The following is a 20,088-nucleotide window of genomic DNA, read 5'->3' as shown; positions in this document are numbered from 1 at the left end:
CCAAGAAGGATGACAGAGGACCTAGGAAATGTTATGCATGTACAATCTACTGTATTTACTGTCGAATATAAAACATTAATGCCCCAATAAAGAATTAAAAAAATTAAATCCCAGAGAAAGGATGTGGCAAAATTGTAGTCATTACAAACCAAATCATCTTCTCTTCTCTTCTCTTCTCTTCTCTTCTCTTCTCTTCTCTTCTCTTCTCTTCTCTTCTCTTCTCTTCTCTTCTCTTCTCTTCTCTTCTCCCCTCCCCTCCCCTCCCCTCCCCTCCCCTCCCCTCCCCTCCCCTCCCCTCCCCTCCCCTCTCCTCTCCTCTCCTCTCCTCTCCTCTCCTCTCCTCTCCTCTCCTCTCCTCTCCTCTCCCCTCACCTCACCTCTCATCCTTTCCCCTCCTCTCCCCTCTTCTTCTCTCCCCTCCCCTCCCTTCTTCTCCCCTCCCCTTTCCTCCCCTCCCCTCCTCTTCTCTTCTCTTCTCTTCTCTTCTCTTCTCTTCTCTTCTCTTCTCTTCTCTTCTCTTCTCTTCTCTTCTCTCCTCTTCTCTCCTCTCTCCTCTTCTTTTCTTTCACTTGATAGGACAGAGGGAACTTAAGACAGTAGAGGAAAACAGAGAGGAAGAGAGAGCCACCTGGAGCCTTAGTTCACTACTTGTGAAGCTTCCTCTCTGCAGGAAGGAACTCGAGGTATGGTCACTCCACTGGGAACACCACCTCAAACCAAATCTTCATATCTTTATATCTCTCTCTGGACCTGATGAAAAAATGCCTTGCTATAGTAGGAACTCAATAAATACTGAATTTTGTTAAAATGTCTATTGCCATGGGCAATCAAAACCAGAATGGATACAGCACATTTAATAGAAAAACAGAAGTTTTGTCTTGTTTTGTTATTTATTTTGAAGATATGCTAAAAATGATGAAGCCTGTTTCCCTGCCTGTCTCCCATTTTATTTATGCTTTTTAATATCTTTCTTATGGTAATGATTTAATAGGACTTTATAAATTTTAAGCTTACTGGGTTATAGTTTCACATGCACTCAACTCTCAAAGTTTGGTGATATTCTGTATTCTTAACAATTAAACAGTTTATTTTATTTTATATTTATTTATTTTCTCTTTTGTTGAGCTTGTTTTTCATTGTTGTAGTTATTATTGTCATTGATGTTATTGTTGTGGGATAGGACAGAGAGAAATGTAGAGAGGAGGGGAAGACAGAGAAGGGGAGAGAAAGATAGACACCTGAAGACCTGCTTCACCGCCTGTGAAGTGACTACATTACAGGTGAGGAGCCAAGGATTCAAAACCTGATCCTTTCACCAGTCCTTGTGCTTTGTGCCACCTATGCTTAACCTGCTGCACTGCCGCCGGACTTCTAACAGTTAAACGGTTCTAACTGGGGAAATAAAAGATGAAGCAATCTTCTCTTTCATGTGCATTTCTTATGTATTTGTAAGTTTATCCAGGAATATTTAATGGGAGAGTAATAGAAGTGATACAAAAACTTGTACCAGTCCAGTAAAATCATAGTATTCTTGTTATGTTTATTTGATGTAATTCAAAATATTTTAAATCTTCTCTAAAATAAATGCTATTGGAGGGAGTTGGGCTGTAGCGCAGCGGGTTAAGCGCAGGTGGCACAAAGCACAAGGACCGGCATAAGGATCCTGGTTCGAACCCCGGCTCCCCATCTGCAGGGGAGTCACTTCACAAGCGGTGAAGCAGGTCTGCAGGTGTCTATCTTTCTCTCCTCCTCTCTGTCTTCCCCTCCTCTCTCCATTTCTCTCTGTTCTATCCAACAACGACAACAACAATAATAACTACAACAATAAAACAACAAGGGCAACAAAAGGAAATAAATAAATAAAATAAATATTAAAAAATAAAATAAATAATAAATAAATGCTATTGGAATAATAATAATAATAATAAAACTAATGAAGCTATGAAGCTATCCCCTCATCTAGAATGGAACTTAATGGAATCATGTTAAGTGAGAGAAAGAAAAACAACAACAAAAGAGAGGATGTGTATTTAAGAAGAAATAAGGACAAAAACCAAAAACAAAGATAAACCTTGTGCAAAGGACTCAGAGGAAGGTGGATAAGGGTCTTGAGGTTCTGGTGCATGATGGTAGAAAAGTTGGTGGTGAGAGTGTCAAGAGCAGATGAAAATGTATACCCATGTGTCAATAACTGTACAGTAATCCATTAATGACCCCATGAAGTAAAAAGTAAATAAAAAGAAAGAAAAAAATCAACATAGTAAAGACGATACTATCGTTATGCTGAGACAACTGTTGAAAGGTTATAAGTAAAAGTTTAATTAACTAGTGATATATCTGAAGAAGAATGGTGTAAAAAGTGTGAAGTTCTTTGGTAAAACTTAAGGTTTTATTTTCATAAATACATATATTTTATCATTTTGCTCTATTTTGCATGACTTACAAGATTTTAGTGTTAATATTTTTGGAATGTGGTGCTATGTAAATAAAAATTATTTTTTAAACCTCAGAAACAAACAATTATTATTGTCTCAAATGTGTCATTTTTGTGTAGTTAATTTATAATGGGAATTATCATATGAATTAATAAAATGATGAAAGCCCCTTTCAGTGACAATCTCAAAGTTATATTACTATGTTAAAAGTAGGTATCCAAAATAATTGTGGCATTTAAAAAATTTTTTATTTATAAAAAGCAATCACTGATAAAAACCATTGGATAAGAGGGGTATAACTCCACACAATTCCCACCACCAGAACTCTGTATCCCATCCTCTCCCCTGATAACTTTCCTATTTTTTAAAGCTCTGTGAGTATGGAATTACTCTGGGAGTAATTATGGGATGCAGAAGGTGAAAGGTCTGGCTTCTGTAATTGCTTCCCTGCTGAACATGGGCTAGGTCAATCCATACTCCCAGCCTACCTCTCTCTTTCCCTAGTGGGGTGGGGCTCTGGGCAATTAGGGCTCCAGGACACTTTTTTTTTTCCTGAGCCTGACATCTGATGTGCAGTTGGATCCAAGTTATTGTCTAGGGTGATGATGTCATGGCTGGAAAAAGGACCAGAAAGCTGGATCAGGGAAGAGAGTAGCTGTGTTCTGGGGGATTCCTGGGATGCCAGTCTTCACTACCTTCCTTCCAAGCCCTCCCTCCCAAATTCTGCCTAACCCTGATAAGGCTGTGGGGACAAAGCAAGGAGCCCAGACAAGAGTGGATTAAAAAGGCACATGTTTACATTCCAGCAGGAGAGGCCACTGGCTGAAGGTACCAAGTGGCCCCACTAGAGTTTACAGTTCACAGTTCACGTGCTTCCTTAGGGGGTACACAGAGAGTGCATGATAGGGAGGGGTGCAGCTGCTTCTCTTCTGATGTGCGGTCTATAGAGTCCTCTGTCTAGTGACGTCATCCAGGAGCTGGTCTGGGGTAGGTGGTCGCTGAGAGCTGTGGACTGTCTTGCACTGGTGCCACCATCTTGATGTGGAGCTTTGAGTCAAGAGCTGGGAAATTGCAAGGAGGACTCTTTAGGGCAACAAAGACTCCTCAGCAGTGGGGGAGAGGAGGGAACCTGGGGCGACCAGACAAGGGGTGAGAACAACTTTAAAGCAGACCCACCCTGGGTGACAAGCTCCCCAGTCAATGTGCATCCTGCTTTCCCTTTACTGCTGGAGCCTCATCCTGGGGGTCCCCCTCTCCTTCTCACAGAGGAAAATACTCCTTAAAGCTGAGCCCTACCCACAGGGCTCTCTAGCTAGAGCAGCTATTCAGACAGCAGGGGAGGGAGCCCCTGTGGGACAGGGGTCTGAGCAGCCCCCACCTGAGCACCTCCATCATTTACCCCCTGCTGGACCTCAGGGCTCTGCAGAGAAAGCACCAGGACCAGTGCTTCCTTCTCTGAGTCAGAGGAGGGCTGTGTCCTCAGACAATATAACACCAGGACTTAGTTACCTTCCCGCACCCTCTCAGCTACCTTACACTGTGCCCTGTGACTGCACTGAGATGTTTCTAAGAATACATGAGATAAAAGGGCGTTCAGTGGTAGCACACTGGGTTAAGTGCAGGTGGCACAAAGCACAAGGACCAGTGTAAGGATCCCTGCTTGAGCCCCAGCTCCCCACTTGCAAGAAGTTGCTTCACAAGCAGTGAAGCAGATCTGCAGTTCTCTATCTTTTTCTCCCCCTCTCTGTCTTCCCCTCCTCTCTCCATTTTTCTCTGTCCTATCTAATAACAATGACAACAGTAGTAGCTACAACAATAAAAACAAGGACAACAAAAAGGGAATACATAAATAAATATAAAAGAATAAAACATGAGATGAGACAAATTAATGTCAGTCTCATTGTGTGTGGGTTTAAAAGGACTCTGCTGTGCAGGGCGAGGGGTCACTATGGGTGCCCTCTGGTGATTCCCAAGATCAAGCCATTGGCTGAGAACCTCTGACTCAGGCCAGTGAAGCTGCAGGGACTGATGTTAAAATAGGCCAGAAAGGAAACCTGGTTGTTCAGGTCAAGATGCTGTGAGCCCAGCATTTCTGAACTCTCTCCCCAAAGAGGTGGGTGTGGGGTAGGGCTGAGATTCACAGATCCCCTTCCAAAGTTCAGATGTGGACCCATACCTGGTGCCTGCTCTGTGAGGGGCACCCCTGTGTGAGCTGGTCCTCCTCTCTGGCTGCTTCCACAGGGAGTGATAGGAACACAGAGTGAGCAGATCTGCCCAAGGACACACATGCCCTAGACTGGACCTGCCCTCCTCACTCTGCAGTACTGCCTGGTGTAGGGCTTGCTGGTATAATGCAAAATGTGTTTGTAAGTTTTAATTAGGTAGAGATGGGAATGAAAGCTGAAATGAAAATAGATACCTTCCTGACAAAACAGTCTTCACTTGCCCATGCTGGCTTCTCCCTGTGCTAATGGGGACCCAGGTGTAGGTGAGTCCAGAGATGTGGGGTGGGCTTTCTTCCTCCTGCTGCTGCTACCTCCCTGCTCCCTATTCTCCACCTGGGTGAAGGAGGGTCATTGGCATGTTTACCAAATCAGGCTCTGCCCTGGGGAATGGGGGATTGACTCCACACCCAGCAGAGGGCCCACACTAACTCTGGCTGCAGCCTCCCTGGTGCTGGGACCCCTGCATTCAAGGTAGAGTGAAGGGACTTGGGGGCAACTCATTGCATTCACCTGGGTCATGTTCACCAGACCAAACCTGTGCCTTACCCTTTTAGTTTCTGCCCAGGAGTCTCACTGACAAGTGCACAGTTGGTCCCCTAGTCTGTACCCCTCTGAATGGGGATAAGCTTAGAATTTCTAACTGCCTCTGGGAACAGTGTTCCCCACTGTGCAATCTTGAGTGGAGCTTGGAATACTTTTTCTCACTAATGTAAATTGTAATGAGTTTACACTTCAAAATCAAGTTCAGAGATAATAATGAACATGGAATGCAATAGGTACCTTGGTGTTGAAATTGGCAATTCTTCCTTTACTTCTTCTGGATAATGTCTGTGCTGTAGGGGAGTCAAGTGGATGCTGGTGAGCCCAGAGCTGTGCTGAAGCTTTTCTCATCAGTACCAGCTGTACTGTCTCACTAGCCTTTCTCACCTGGGATTAAGGAAGGTCATGAGAATGTTCACCACATCAAAACTGGTAACATCCTTAGTTTTCTTTCAAAACCAGTACCAGGGGCTGAAGATTGTGGGCATATTGAATCAATACCAAGGTGGCTGCCACACTCAGTAAGGGTGGGCGTCCTTATTGGGTGCAGCCCTCAGCTCCCTCCCACATGTTGAAGGCAGGGAGAAGAGGCCTGGAGGTTCCTCACTGCACTCACTCCTCAGGTGCTCCCTGACTGACCTTCCTCCCTCACAGCTCCTCCAGGAGAAGGCAGGGTGTTTGGGCCACTTCAGTTACTCAGAGGGGTGCAGGGGCTGAACCCCTACAGAATATGTAATCAATGACAGTTCTTTCTCTGTGTGGGGTCCCTCCTTAGTGTGAAGAGTTCACACAACCAGAGTCAGGTGTCCATTTCTCTCTCCAGGTCTCTGTGACAAGTTGTTCTATGCTCTCTCGATTATGCTCCACTGCCTGCCTGCTGTTCTCGGTGACCCTTCTGCAGATCCCACTGGTTCACTGACACGTGTCCTAAATCCCATGATACCCCTGCCCAGGCCTGCTTGTGTGGACACAGGTTCCTGGTGCACGGGAAGCTCACCCAGTCTACAGGAAGGTTTATTCAATGCTGCACCGTAATCAACACATTTAACTGGGACAGTGGAAGTGTGTCACTAGTGATATTAGGAAGAAATATTAGAAACATAAATGAGCTTTGAATTCTTTAATAACTGTCATACGTTTTCAAAGAAATATTTCTCTAACATGTGAAGGAAAAAGACATATATACAGATCATCACTCTAGCACCTGAGATATCAGGGATTGAATTTAGGAGCATTTACCTTTTTCTCCAGCTTCAGCCAAAGCTTAACCTCCTGGGCAGCAATTGCCATATTCTGTCATATGTAAGAAAAGAAGACCAACCAGCATATGAAAGTCACCATATTAGAGCTAGGAAGTGACATAAAACCTGGTATTTAATATATGAGAATAAATGTGCAAGTGCATGGGTTTCTCATGTTCTCAGATTAATACACAGGCTTCTTTAACTGACTGGAAAGCCTTTACTATCTACATTTTGAACAACTACATTGTTCTTACGTCCAGAAGGTGAACGACTTTGCTTTTAGTCTCTTCATAGCAGTGTCTGGCTTTCTGTCCTCTCTCCTCTTTTCATGAGGTAGGCACTCCTTGCCTCTTCATCAGATGTTACACCAGGACCAGATGAGTCCTTGGCTCTGAGGAATGGCTGCTGTGTGTTCTGATAGGGAGAGAGGTGGGTGGCTATGCTGTGGGGTAGGAGGAGATAGTGAGAGGGTGACTCCACCTGAGCAGAGAAGACAACTCAGGAGTCTGTGTGAAGGCCACTCCTGACCAAGTCAGAGACACACCACATGAGGACTTCTCTGCAGAGTTTGCCACCCTCCTTGTCTCAGCCCAGGACACTCACTGGCCAAGTGCTTTGATGGAGTCACCAGACTGCGCAGCTCCATGTGGGAGCTTCAGTTAAGTATGTCCCAGAGCTTGGGGTGCAGTGCTTCCCACTGGAACAAAACCTGAGTGGAGCTAGGAACTGTTTTTGCTAATCCAGTATCATATTTTAATGAAGTCTAGAGATTAGAAAGATCATGAATGCAATAATTACCTTCCTGTTGGAATTGTCCAAATTCCTCTACTCTGCTGGTCTGCCTGTGCTCAAGGGGAGCTGAAAGCTGGTGACACCAGAGCTGTGTGGAGGCCTCTCTCATGCCTGCTGCTGTTACCTTAGTGTTCTCACCTGGGACTAAAGAAAGTCACTGGCCTGTTGACAACACCAGGGCTTGCAACTCTACATGCTTTTCTCTCTAAATCACTCTCATGGGCTGAATATTGTGGGAATTACTGGCTTCTCTCAGGGCAGAAGCCCACAGACAGCACTGGGTCCAAAGCCTGTACTCTGAGTGCCCTTCTTGGTGCAGCCTTCGGGTCCCTCCCCCATGGTGAAGGTGGACTGAAGGGGCCTGGATGCTCCTAGCTGCACTCACTCCTCAGCTGCTCCCTGTGTGAATCTCCTCCCCATAGCTCCTCCCAGAGAAGGCAGGGTGTGCAGAGCCTCTACAGTTATTCAGAGGGGAGCAGAGGCTGCACCCCACACAGCCCATGTGTCCTTCCCGCAGTGCCAGGTCTTTCTCTTTGAGAAAAGCTCCAACTGTACATCCTAATTGTGAAGAGCTCACTGTACCCCAGTCAGAAGTCCACTTCTCTGTCCTGGTGTCTGTGGCAAACTGGTCTCTGGTTCTAGCACTTCCTCCACTGGCTGCTGTCCTCAGTGATGCTCCTGCAGATGTCACTGGCCCCACTGACATGTGATCCAAGCCCATGTCACCCCTGTCCCTGGCTTGCTGGAGTGTTCACAGGCCCTGAGTTCATAGGAGACTCATCCTAACTGACATGCAGGGTTGTCCCAATGTTGCACCAGAATCAACTCATTTAATTGTGGGAATAGTGTTGTGTCACCAGTGACATTAGGAAGGGAATATTAGAAAAACATGCATGAGATTCAAATTCTCTAATAGCTGCAAACATCTTCAAAGATTTATTATTTCTCTCACCTATGATGGAGAGAGATCTACCCAGATCATCTCTCTGGTACATGCGCTATCCTAGATTGAACTTGAGAGCACTCACTTTTTTCTCCATCTCTGGCCCAGGCTTAGCCTCCTGAACAGCAGTTTCCATGTGCTGTTATATGTAAGAGAAAAAGAGTAACCTGCATATCACAACCAGCATGTCAGAGCTAAGAACTGACATAAAAAGCATGCCTTGAATTTAATGTATGAGAGCAGAAGTGCAAATCCAGAGGGGTTTATCATGTTCTCAGTCAACCACTGACCCTTCCTTCACTGACTTAGGAAACTTTGACCATTTACACTTTGGTGGAAATGTAAGGATGGCCAGAAGGTGTACAGCTTGGCTAGTCTCGTCTCTCGTATCTGTGTCTTACAGCTTGGCTTCCCTCTCATATCTGTGCCCTGCATTCTGTCTCCTCTCTCTCTCTCTGAGGTAGACAGTTTGTTTCTTTCTATGATGTCACCCAGGACCCATGGAGTTTTAGGCTCTGAGGAAGGACCGGTTGCCTGTGTGTGTGCTTGTGAGGAGACAGGTGGGTAGCTACTTTGTGGTAGTGAAGCAGGTGCAGAGAAATTGAGAAGCTGAATCTGAACAGAGTTGAAAACTCTGGGGTCTGCGTGAAGGCTGTTTCTGACAGAGTCAGACATCCAACATGAGAGGAATTCTCTGTGGAGCTTGCAACCTTTCTTATCTTTGCCCAGGTTGCTCACTGGTCAAGTGTTCTGAGCCAGTCACCAAGGCTGTCTAGCTCTGCATCGACCTTCCATTAAGGATGTTGCAGAGCCTGGGGGTGCAGTGCTTCTCACTGAAAACAAACTTAAGTGGAGCTAGGAACCCCTTCTCTGGCCATTTCCAGAAATCTATATGTACATACAGTTTATAAATTAGAAAAATCATGAAGTGTAATAGCTACCTTCCTATTGGCATTGTCCAGTCTTTATTTCTTTCTGATGCCCTGGATGTGGTCAAGCACATCTGAAAGCTGTTAGAATCAGAGCTGTGGGGAGGACTCTCTCACCCCTGCTGTTGTTACCTTACTGCTTATGCTTCTCATCTGCTATTGAAGAAATTTGTAAGAATGTTTACATATTGGGCTTGATAACCACATGAGGTTCTTTCTCTAGAAGCAGCACCATGGGCTGAGTACTATGGGCACTATTGGCTGGGTCCCTGGTGGCACACCACACTCATTCAGCACTGGGCACACAGCTCGTACTCTGATGTCCCTATTTGGCGCAGCTCTAAGCTCCCTCCCACATGATGAAGGTAGACTGAAGGGGCCTGGGGGCTTCTCACTACACTTGCTCCTCAGCTGCTCCCTGTCTGCACCTCCCTGCCCACAGCTCCTTCAGGAGAGGGCAAGGTGTTCAGAGCCTCTTCAGTCACTCAGGTGGAGCAGGCGCTGAACCCCACAGCCCCCGTGTTTGCATCTTGCAGTGCCAGCTCTTTCTCTGTTGGAAAAGGTTCTCTGGTTCATTGTCAGTAGGAAGAACTCACTCTACCAGAGCCGGAGGTCCACTTCTCTCTCCAGTTCACTTTGCAAGCTGGTCTTTGCACCTGTGTCCTGTCTTCCACTGGCTGTTGTCCTCAGTGACCCTCCTACAGATGCCACTGACCCCACTGTCAAGGGCCCTACAGCCCTTTTTACTACTGTCCTGCCTGCTGGTATCGCCAGAGTCCCTGGGTGCCCAGGAAGCTCATCCCAGGCAACATGCAGGATTATGTCAATGTTGCACCAGTCTCCATTATTTTAGCAGTAGACATCTGTCACCAGGAATATTAGGAAGGGAATAGCAGAAAAAATGAATGAGATTTAAATTCTTAAGTATATCCCACACATTTTCAAAATTTATTATTAATCTTATATGTGAATGAGAAAAATCTACCCAGACAAATGCTCTGGTGCATGTGATGTCAAGGACTGAACTAGGGAGCACTTAACTTTTTTTCAGCTCCAACCAATATTCCACTTTCTGGGTTCCAGTTTCCATATGCTGCCACATATGAGATAAAAAGAGTAACCTGCATATCACAGTCATGTCAGACCTGTGAAATGACATAAAACCATGTATTTAACTCAATGTGTAAAAGTAGAAGTGCAAATTCAGAGGAGTTTCTCGTGCTCTCAGTTGAATGTAGACCCTTCCTGCACCAACTAGGAAGGCTTGACTGTCTACATTGGTATGCTGAATGGCCAGAAAATGTGCAGCATGCTTCTAGTGTCTTCATCCCTTTCTGACATTTAGTTCTCCCCCCCCCCTCTCTGAGGCAGGCCCTTTGTACTCTTCCCAGGATGAGACCCCAGCTTCAGTGGAGTCCTTGTCTCTGAGGATGGGTTGTTTGTGTGCTGGCTGATAGGCAGAAAGATTGGTAGCTGTGTTGTGAGGGAGGAGGAGGTAGATAGAGTGGGTACCTGGACATTAGTAAAGATGAAAACTCAGGAGTCTGTGTAAAGCCTGTTCCTGACTGAATCATGTATCCAACACCCGAGGAATATTCTGCAGAGCTTGCAGCCCTCCTTGTCTCTTGAGATACTCAGAAGGCTGCAGAGGCTGAACCCTCACAGACTGTGTGGCCTTCCTGCACTGCCAGCTCTTTCTCTGTGGGAGAAGCTCCACTGGTCCTTTTTCAGTGTGAATAACTCACTCCACCAGAGCCAAGAGTCCACTTCTCTCTCCAGGTCTCTGTGGCAGCTCCTCTCTGCTCCTCTGGCCTGTGTACCACTGCCTGCTGTCCTCGGAGATCCTCCTTCAGAGGTCACTGGTCCCACTGACAGGTGCCCTTCAGCCCCTGTTACCCCGGCCCCTGGTCTGCAGGTGTGGTCACAGGCACAGTGCACAGGAAACTCAACCCAGTCAACATCAAGAATTATGTCATTGTTGGCACCAGAATCAACCCATCTGGTCGGGGTCAGTAGTAGTGTGTCACTAGTGAAGTTAGGAAGGAAAGATTAGAAAAACATGAATGAAACTTAAATTCCTTAATATCTGCCAGACATCATCAAAGATTTATTATTTGTCTAACGTGATGGAGAGAGACCTACCCAGACCATCCCTCTGGCACATGTGGTGTCAAGGATTGAACTTGGGAGCACTTACTTTTTTGTCTAACTCCAGCCAAGGCTCCACCTCCTGGGCTGCAGTGCCATATGCTGACATATGTAGAGAAAGAGTAACCTGCACATCACAGCAATCATGTCAGTGTTAGGAAGTGATATAAATGCATTGATTTAACTCAATGTATCAGAGTACAAGGGCAAATCCAGAGGGGCTTCTCATGCTCTTAATTGAGCACAGGCCCTTCCTTAACAGGAAGCCTTGACCATCAACACTTTGGTAGAAGTGTGATGGGTGGCCAGAAGCTATACTGCTTTGCTTATATTCCCTTTTTATCTGTGCTTGGGATATTCTCTCTCTCTCTCTCTCTCTCTCTCTCTCTCTTTATCTCTCCCTGTCTCCCTCTCTCTCTCTCTCAAGCAGAGACTCTGTGTTTTCTACCTCTGCTGGTTCCAGGACCAGAGGTCGTCCTGGATCAGAAAAAGAACTGAATGAGTGTGTACTAGTGGGGAGACTGGAGGGTTGGTGAGTTGTGGGAATCAGAACCCGAGTAAAAATGAAACTCAGGGGTCTGTGGGAAAGCTGACTGTGAGTAAGGATCCACCCTGTGAGCTGCTTGCTGCAGAGAGAACAGCCCTCCTGGTCTCTGCCCAGGATGCTCAGGGGCCACATGCCATGTAGGAGTCACTCAGGGTCTCCATGAAAACACTGTGTGTCTGTGTTTCTGGGCTTCTGACACTTGGTCATTAGTGCAAACACATTAAACTGCTAAGCCAGGCTAGTCTCTTCACTCTACCAGTAATTGCTAAAGTGACTTTATGTAACACTAGATTGTGTGACAGACAAGTGATGTCACTGAGGGGGAGCATGGAGCTTTCCTGCATGCAGGCTCTGTTTGTTTGGTTTGAGATTCACACTGTACCTGGGCCTCCTCCCACTCAACATAGAGGGATCAGAGGAGCATCCCCTGGACACTTGCTGTGCAGGTCTGTGCTGAGCATCTCCGGGTCTCTCCACCTCCGGTGTGTCCTCAGCTGCAGGTGATTCTCCTGGGGGTGGGGAGGCAGACTGGCCACGATCACAGGGAACATCCAGCATCAGCCCTGTACCTGTGTCTCTCCAGAGCCCCAGCTGCTGGCCACACTGCACTGCATGTCCCCTGCTTTACAGGTCACTGTGTTCAAGACCTGATGTTGCACTCTGGTCCACACCCCAGGGGAAAGCTGCGGTGTCTCACTATCTATCTCATTCTGCACTCAAAGTTTCTATCCCAAAGAAAAAATATAAATAGGACCACAAGGATAGTGGACTCACAGGCACCAAGCTTGGCAGCAAGAAATTACAGTATAACATGGAACTGGATGCCAAAAGCCTTCAGGCTTGTGTTGAGTGTATCTCTATCATTACTCTAGTTATACACATGTAATTAAAAATGGAAAGCAGAAAATACGACTGCTTCCAGGATCAATGTGTAGCATTGTGCAGGAACCAAGCTCCAGCAATGACTCTGAAGTACTGAATTAAAAGGTCCATATAATTAACCAATAATAGACAAAACAGTAAATAAAAATAATACTTTTAAAATAGTAAATTAAAAATAGATATAGTAATAACTAAGTAAAATAGTGAAATAAAAAATAAAAATTAAATTAAATTAAAAAACAAAATAAACCAACTATGATGCCTGTCCCCCAGGTTAACCACACGCATTGCCACATGACAGTGAGTGTGGATCTGAGTTCCAGCTCCTGCTCCCCACCTGCAGGGGAGAAGCTTCAACAGGTGTGAAGCAGCTACTGCAGGTGTCTCTTTCTACTTTTCTAACTTCCTCTCTTCTCTAAGTTTAAGTCTATCAAATTAAAAAAATAAAAAGACATGTAAGCTAAATGTGCAGATCCGCCAGGCCAGTGATGAGGGTGAGCATTTCACAGTCATCATGGCTCCAAGCTCTGGACTTGACAGTGGGAGTGGTCTTTTGAGAGGCTGCAGCAGTTCCCGGGAGGCCTGCAGATGAAGCATCATGAAAGGCAGGGGCCCCAGTTGGGATTGTGGTGGTCTGCCTGGGTCTGCAGTAAGAGCTTGAAGCTCTGAGGTCCTTCCTCATAGAGACCCCAGGGTTTGGCAGGGCAGTGGCAGAGTGGCCCTGGGCCACAGTCCCCAGAATGCTGGGATGGATAGGGCTCAGAGCCTGCAGCTTACTTATCAGTGAATCCAAGTCTCTGGTAACTCTGCTCCCGTCACCAGGAGGGCTTGAGTAAGCTGCCCCTCCAGACTGGATGAGAACATTAGGACCTGCTCCCAGGGCACCAGAAGTGGTGACTCCAGATGGAGCAGTGGTGGTTTTCTTTCTGTCAGATCTGGCTGATCTTCCCACCCAGGGCCCAAGATGGGGACAGGGCAGTGGGTAACGGACCCTGGGCCACAGTCCCCCCTGTGGTAGAGTCACCCAGGCTCAGAATTGGTAGCCTACTTATAAGTAAATTCAAGTCAGTGGTGACTCTGGTGCCAGAACCAAGAAGGTTTGAATGAGCTGCCCCTCCAGACAGATTTAGACTATTACAGGGACCTGCTCCCAGAGTACCAAGAGGAGTGACTCTAGATGGTGTAGTGGTCGATTTTCTTTTCCTGTCAGACCTGCACACTCTGTGCTCTTTCCCACCCAGGTTCCCAGTGGGGGACAGAGCAGTGGCCATTGCAACCTGGGCCACAGTCCCCACAATGCTGGGATGGGTAAGGCTCAGAGCCTGCAACTTACTGATAGGTGAGTCTAAGTCACTGGTGACTCTGGTGCCAGCACCAGCCATGGGGACTTCAGATGGTGCAGAGGTGGATTTCCTTTTCCTATTAGATGTATGGACTCTGTGGTCTTTCCCACCCAGGGCCCCAGAGGGTGACAGGGCAGTGGCTGAGTTACACTGGCCCACAGTCCTCCACTTGGTAGAGTCACCCAGGCTCAATGTCTGCTGCATGGTGACAGTACCCACTTTACTGTCTCCAGCATTGGATAGGGTTGTGTCTGTTGTCCCTGCAGAGGTGGTGGTAATGCCTGAGGGGGTTGCAGCCTGGACAACAGCAGAGGTGGGCTGACTGCCGGTTTGGGTACCCACAGTGGGCAGTGTAGTGCAGGAGCCCTAAGTATCTGGGGTAACAGTAGAGGAGGGGCCCCTATCTGCTGCTGTGCTGGAGTGTGCTCTGCTGGAGGGCCCATTGGCAGAGGTGGGGGTCCTGCAATCCTTCCCTCAGTGGCCCCCAAGGAGCACCTGCATAGGGGATGAATGGCCTGTGCCCTGGATCCCCTGTGCACTGGAAAGATCTTGGTTTGGGACCTGAATGGTGGTCACGGCAGTGCCCCCATCATCTCTGTTGCTGTTGTTGGTGCCAACCCTGGACACTGAAGTGGAAGCTGCCCCTCCTGTGGCCTTTGGCCTGCCAGGGTAGACCTCTGCCATGTAGATGAAAAATATAGGCACAGTACTCCTGGCTATGGGGGTCTGCCCTGTCTGTACTGGGTCAGTCTCAGATATGGGGGCTTTGGAGTACATTGCATCCAGGGCCCCAGAGAAGGACAAGGCAGTGGCTGAGGGACTCTGGGCTGAAGTCTCCTGTTTGGAGTGGTCATGGCTCAGAGTGCAACAGTGGGACCTGTTGCCCCTGCAAAAGTGGTGGTGGTGCCAGTGTTGCCAGCAGCCTGGGCAGCTGCAGAGGGGGACTGGATTGTGATTTGGGCCCCTATCATGGGCAGTGTAGTGCAGGAGCTCTTAGTCCTGGGGAATCTAGTGAATCCTGGGGAACAAGGCCTGCAATGGAGGAGGGCCCCTCATATGATGCTTTACTGGAGTGTGCTCCACTGGAGGAACCACTGGCAGAAGTGGGGGTCCTGGGATCCTTCCCTGAGTGGCACCCATGGAACATCTGCACAGGGGCTAAATGTCCTGCACCCTGGGTCCCCTGTGTATTGGAAGGATCTTGATTTGGGACCTGAGGGATGGTCATGGCAGTGCCCCCATAATCCCTGATGCAGCTGCTAGGGTCATCCCTGGACACTGAGGTGGGAGCTTCCCCTGAAGCCTTGGGTCTGCCAGGGTAGACCTCTGCCATGTAGATGACAAATCTAGGGACATTATTCCTTGCTGTGTGGGTCTGCCCCATCTGTGCTGGGTCAGTCTCAGAGCTGGGGGCTTTGGAGTCCATTGCACCCAGGACCCCAGAGAAGGACAAGGCAGTGGATGAGGGACCCTGGGCTGCAGTCCCCCACTTGGAGCAAGTATGGCTCAGGGTGTCTGAGTCACTCCCCCGACTGGGCAGAGTGCTGTCTGTTTTTCTTGAGGGGGTGGCAGTGCCGGTGTCACCAGCACCCTGGGCAGAAGCAAAGGGGGATAGATTCTCATCTGGACTCCCATCCTAGGAATTTGGTTGAAGACCCCTTCATGCCTGCTGGCACAGCGCTGCCCACAGTGACCTGCGGGACCCCTGAGCTGTCAGAGGAGGCATGGCTTCTTTTGGAGGCTCTAGTCTTGGGTCTTGCGCCTCTGCTCCTCTTCTGCCCAGGGGTCCCTAACATGTCACCCTATTCCATGACTGGGTAATTGGGGAGGACACACCCCAGAAGGAACCTGAAATGGCTTGGACACTGAGCTTGAGTAAGGACCTGTGGATTCCAGTGGGATGTCTCCACAGTGGTGTGTGTGTGTGTGTGTGTGTGTGTGTGTGTTAGGGATGGGACACAAGTGGGTGCCAGGGGAGGCCACGCTGGTCCCTGGCCCCATCCTGCCCCCCTCCTTTGCCCCTTAGAGTTCCTGTCACTTGCTGTAGGTGCTGTGGATCCCAGGACAAGTCCTCAGGCTCTGAAGAAAGGACAGGAGGGAGCAGTTCACAGCATAGCAATCAGTTGTGGAGAGAGCAAAGTCTTGAGCAGAAGTCAGCTCAGAATCAGAGATGCCAACTGCTTGACTTGTTGCCAGGAGACTAGTGGAACATGTTGGACAGGGAAGCCCAAGGGCAGCTGCGGGGTGGGGGGGGGTCTGAGGGTGGTCACATCCACAGAGACAGTCCTGGACCTCCAGGGACTGTCCAGTTGCTGGTCTGGTGGGCCACAGGCTCACTGAAAGAAGCATTTCCTCTCCCCCTGCTGAAACTCCAACCTATACAGGGTGTTGCAGTGGCAGCTTCACTCCCCGCTCCCCCCCATTGGAAAGTGGACTGTCCCTGTACCCTGTGATTGGTGGAAAATGCTTTTCTAATGTCAGTTAAGGTAATGGTGTTCCATGACTACCCCTCCCCCAAACCATGGTTGGAATGTTCCACTTTTGATTGGGTGCATTTGCATATCTGATAGGGGGGCATTCGCTGTATCCCACTTCTTCTTCTTCTAGCGTTTGCCCTTCGTCCGTAGCCAGTCAACAGCGTCAGGTTGAGCCTGATGTAAAGTTTTGAGACCTCCTTTGAATCTGGAGAGGTGGCAGTCGTTGACTATGTGGGTCATAGTCTGTCTGTAGCCACAGGGGCAGTTCGGGTCGTCTCTGGCTCCCCGGCGATGGAACATAGCAGCGCACTGGCCATGGCCTGTTCGATAGTGATAGAGGAGGGTCCAATCATAACATGCTAGGTCAAAGCCGGGTTGACGCTTGCAGGGGTCTGTGATGAGGTGTTCGTTCTTTACCTCAGCTGACTGCCAACTGAGTATCCCACTGAGTATTGGAATCTACTACTAACAATATGGCTGTTAATGTGACTCATCTTACTACTACTTGCTTCAGGCATTTGCTGCAACTTTCTTTGGTTCATAGATAGAGTAATACATGTAACGCCTCCATGTTATTAAGGGTTCCTAATCATCATATAATGCCCTACATATATTTCAGCCCTTTTACGTGGGTATCTATGTTAGGATGTAAGTCAAGTTGTTTCTGTATTTTTTAAAGTGACCATCTGTTAGTGGGAGCATCTTCCTACCATTGACTTGGTGCTACTTTGTCTTAGAAGCTCAGTTGGGTTTCTTGAAGAGAGCAATTCAACAAATGGTGTTGGGGAAATTGGGTTGAAACATGCAGAAGAAACTGGACCACTACATTCCAACACACAAAAAAGAAAAATCAAGATGAATCAAGGGCTTGAAGGGTAGACCAAGACTATCAAATACTTAGAGGAAAATATTGGCAGAAGTCATTTCCATCTAGTCCAAAAGACATAAACAAAAAAAAACCAATGTGACTACATCAAATTGTAAAGCTTCTGCACAGCAAAAGAAACCACGACCCAACAAAGATATTCCTTACAGAATATTAATAAACAACAAAATATATAGAGAGCTCACCAAACTCACAAGAACAGTAAAACAAATAACCCTATCCAAAAATAAGGAGAGCATATCAACAGAATATTCACCAAAGAACAGAACCAAAAGGCCAACAGATATGAAAAAATGCTCTAGGTCATTGATTGTCAGAGAAATGCAAATAAAAACAACAATGAGATACCACTTCACTCTTGTGAAAATGTCATACATCAGAAAAGATAGCAACAAGAAATGCTGGAGGGATTATGGGGATAAGAAAAATCTTTGCACCACTTGTGGGAACATGAATTTATCCAACTCTTGTGGAGAGCAGTCTGGAGATCATTTAGAAGGGTAGAAATGGCCTACCCTATGAGCTGGCAATTCCTTTCTCGGGTATATATCCTAAAGAAAAAAACATACCCTTCCAAAAAGTTGTGTACCTGTGTTCATAACAGCACAAGATATGATAGCCAAAGCCTGGAAATAAACTAGGTGTGCAAAAACAGATGAGAAATCAAGTTGTGTTTTGGGGAAAGGCAGAAACACACCCAGTTAAGCACACAGAGTAGAAAGATCACATAGTACTAGGCACAAGGACCCATGCAAGGATCCTGGTTCAAGCCCCTGGCTTCTCTCCTGCAGAGGGTGGGATGCTTCACAAGCTGTAAAGCTGGTCTGCAGTTATCTTTTTCTCTCCCTATCTATCTATCTTGCCCTCTTCTCTCAATTTCTCTCTGTCCTATGCAATAAAAATGAGGGAAAAAAAAAGCTGCCAGAAGTAGTAGAGTCCTAGTTCTGACACCAGTCCCAGCAACAACCCTGGAGAGAAAAAATGTGTGGTATATAAGCACAATGGAATATTACTCAGCTATTAAGAATGATGAATTGACCGTTTTTACCTCATCTTGGATGAAGCTTAAAGAAATCTTGTTATGTGAGATAAGTCAGAAAGAGAAGGATGAATATGAAATGATCCCACTCTTTGACAGAATTTGAGAAATAAGAACTGAAAGGAAAACACAAAGTAGAGCCTGGACTGGATTTAGAGAATTGCATCAAACTAAAGGACTCTGAAGGGAGCAGGTCCTGGTACATGAAGGTGGAGGAGGACCTAGGCGGAGCTGAAAGTGTTTTTCAGAAAACCGACTTTACATATGTGCCAATAGTTTATTTACTATAAATTATTAATCCCCTAATTGAAAAATCACTACTAACAAATGTAAAATACAGTTTGTTTACTTTTTAAAAATAGAAAGAGAGGCAGAGAGAGAATGAAAAGAACTATAGCACCAAAGTAAAAACCGTGTGGTGAGGTGGAGAGTGGACATGCGGCTTCCTGGGCTGGTGGGGGTGTGTGGTGGGTGGGATGGGACACAATCTTTTGATGGTGGGAATAGTGTTTATGTACACACCTATTAAATTGTAGTCATATAAATCACTATTTAATTAATATGAGAGGGGGAAAATTGACTGTATGTCTAACAAAGGGACTTCTCAAAGTTAACCCAATTACCAAATAATGTGATGTTAGCAATAACTATCCATTGTCTTCTTGAACACTAAGTAAGACAGCAGATATCTCATATTTCCACTATAGAGCCTAAATTTCCCCCAGTCCTGGGACCCTAGGGTAGGGCCCACTTTCTCGCATGCTTCTCTCAAATCTTATCAAATAATATTGCATCCACCAATCACAACCTAATGAACATGCTTGATTAGGTTGTGTGCCACCTCAACATGCTTCAGCTCAGACTGAGTCCAGAGACTTCAGGTGTGTAATGACAACCCTTCAGCTTCATTACTTGGGTGATACCATTCCTTTCATAGTATTCCCTAATTCCATCCCAGGTGGCTCACTTCCTAACAAAGTCCCAAAACCTAGATATAGACCAGGTTCCATGAAATAGAGCATATGTTCACACTAGGGCAAAATATATACCTGAAAGCAGTAGTACATTAGAGTTAGCAGTGAGTAACCCCCAACACTTCATCTCCACTATTCTAACCTTTGGCTCCATGATTCTTCAACAATTTGTTTGGCTTTATATGTTAACTCTCTTTTCAGCCACCAGGTTCCAGATGCCATCAGGATGCTGTCCAGGCTTCCCTGGACTAAAGACCCCACCAATGTGTCCTGGAGCTCCGCTTCCCCAGAGACCCACCCTACTAGAGAAAGAGAGAGGCAGACTGGGAGTATGGACCGACCAGTCAATGTCCATGTTCAGCGGGGAAGCAATTACAGAAGCCAGACCTTCCACCTTCTGCAATCCACAACGACCCTGGGCCCATACTCCCAGAGGGATAGAGAATGGGAAAGCTATTGGAGATGTGATGGGATATGTCGATTGGGTAGTGGGAATTGTGTGGAATTGTACCCCCCCATCCTATGATTTTGTTAATGTCTCCTTTCTTAAATAAAGAAAGAAAGAAAGAACTGTGGCACCAAAGCTTCCTTCAGTGTGTTGGTTGTCAGACTTAAATCTGGATAGTGCACAAGACAAAGCAGGACACTAACCAAGTAAGCTACTTTGCTAGACCTATTTATTCA

The 20,088-nt window shown here is 46.8% G+C and overlaps 1 long non-coding RNA gene across 1 annotated transcript; it reads right to left on the bottom strand.

The window, feature by feature from the left end:
* Nucleotides 1-10,913: 10,913 nt before the first annotated feature.
* Nucleotides 10,914-12,450, bottom strand: LOC132538704 (uncharacterized). Its single transcript, XR_009550058.1, has 3 exons — nucleotides 12,186-12,450; nucleotides 11,306-11,383; nucleotides 10,914-11,134 (listed from the first exon to the last, which is right to left on the bottom strand). It is a non-coding gene; the product is annotated as an uncharacterized LOC132538704 (long non-coding RNA).
* Nucleotides 12,451-20,088: the final 7,638 nt, after the last annotated feature.

This window comes from Erinaceus europaeus, chromosome 5 (assembly GCF_950295315.1).
Source record: "Erinaceus europaeus chromosome 5, mEriEur2.1, whole genome shotgun sequence".
Lineage (NCBI taxonomy): Eukaryota > Metazoa > Chordata > Mammalia > Eulipotyphla > Erinaceidae > Erinaceus > Erinaceus europaeus.
The sequence above is the reverse complement of the archived record's forward strand: the minus strand, read 5'-3'. Positions and strand labels throughout refer to the sequence as shown.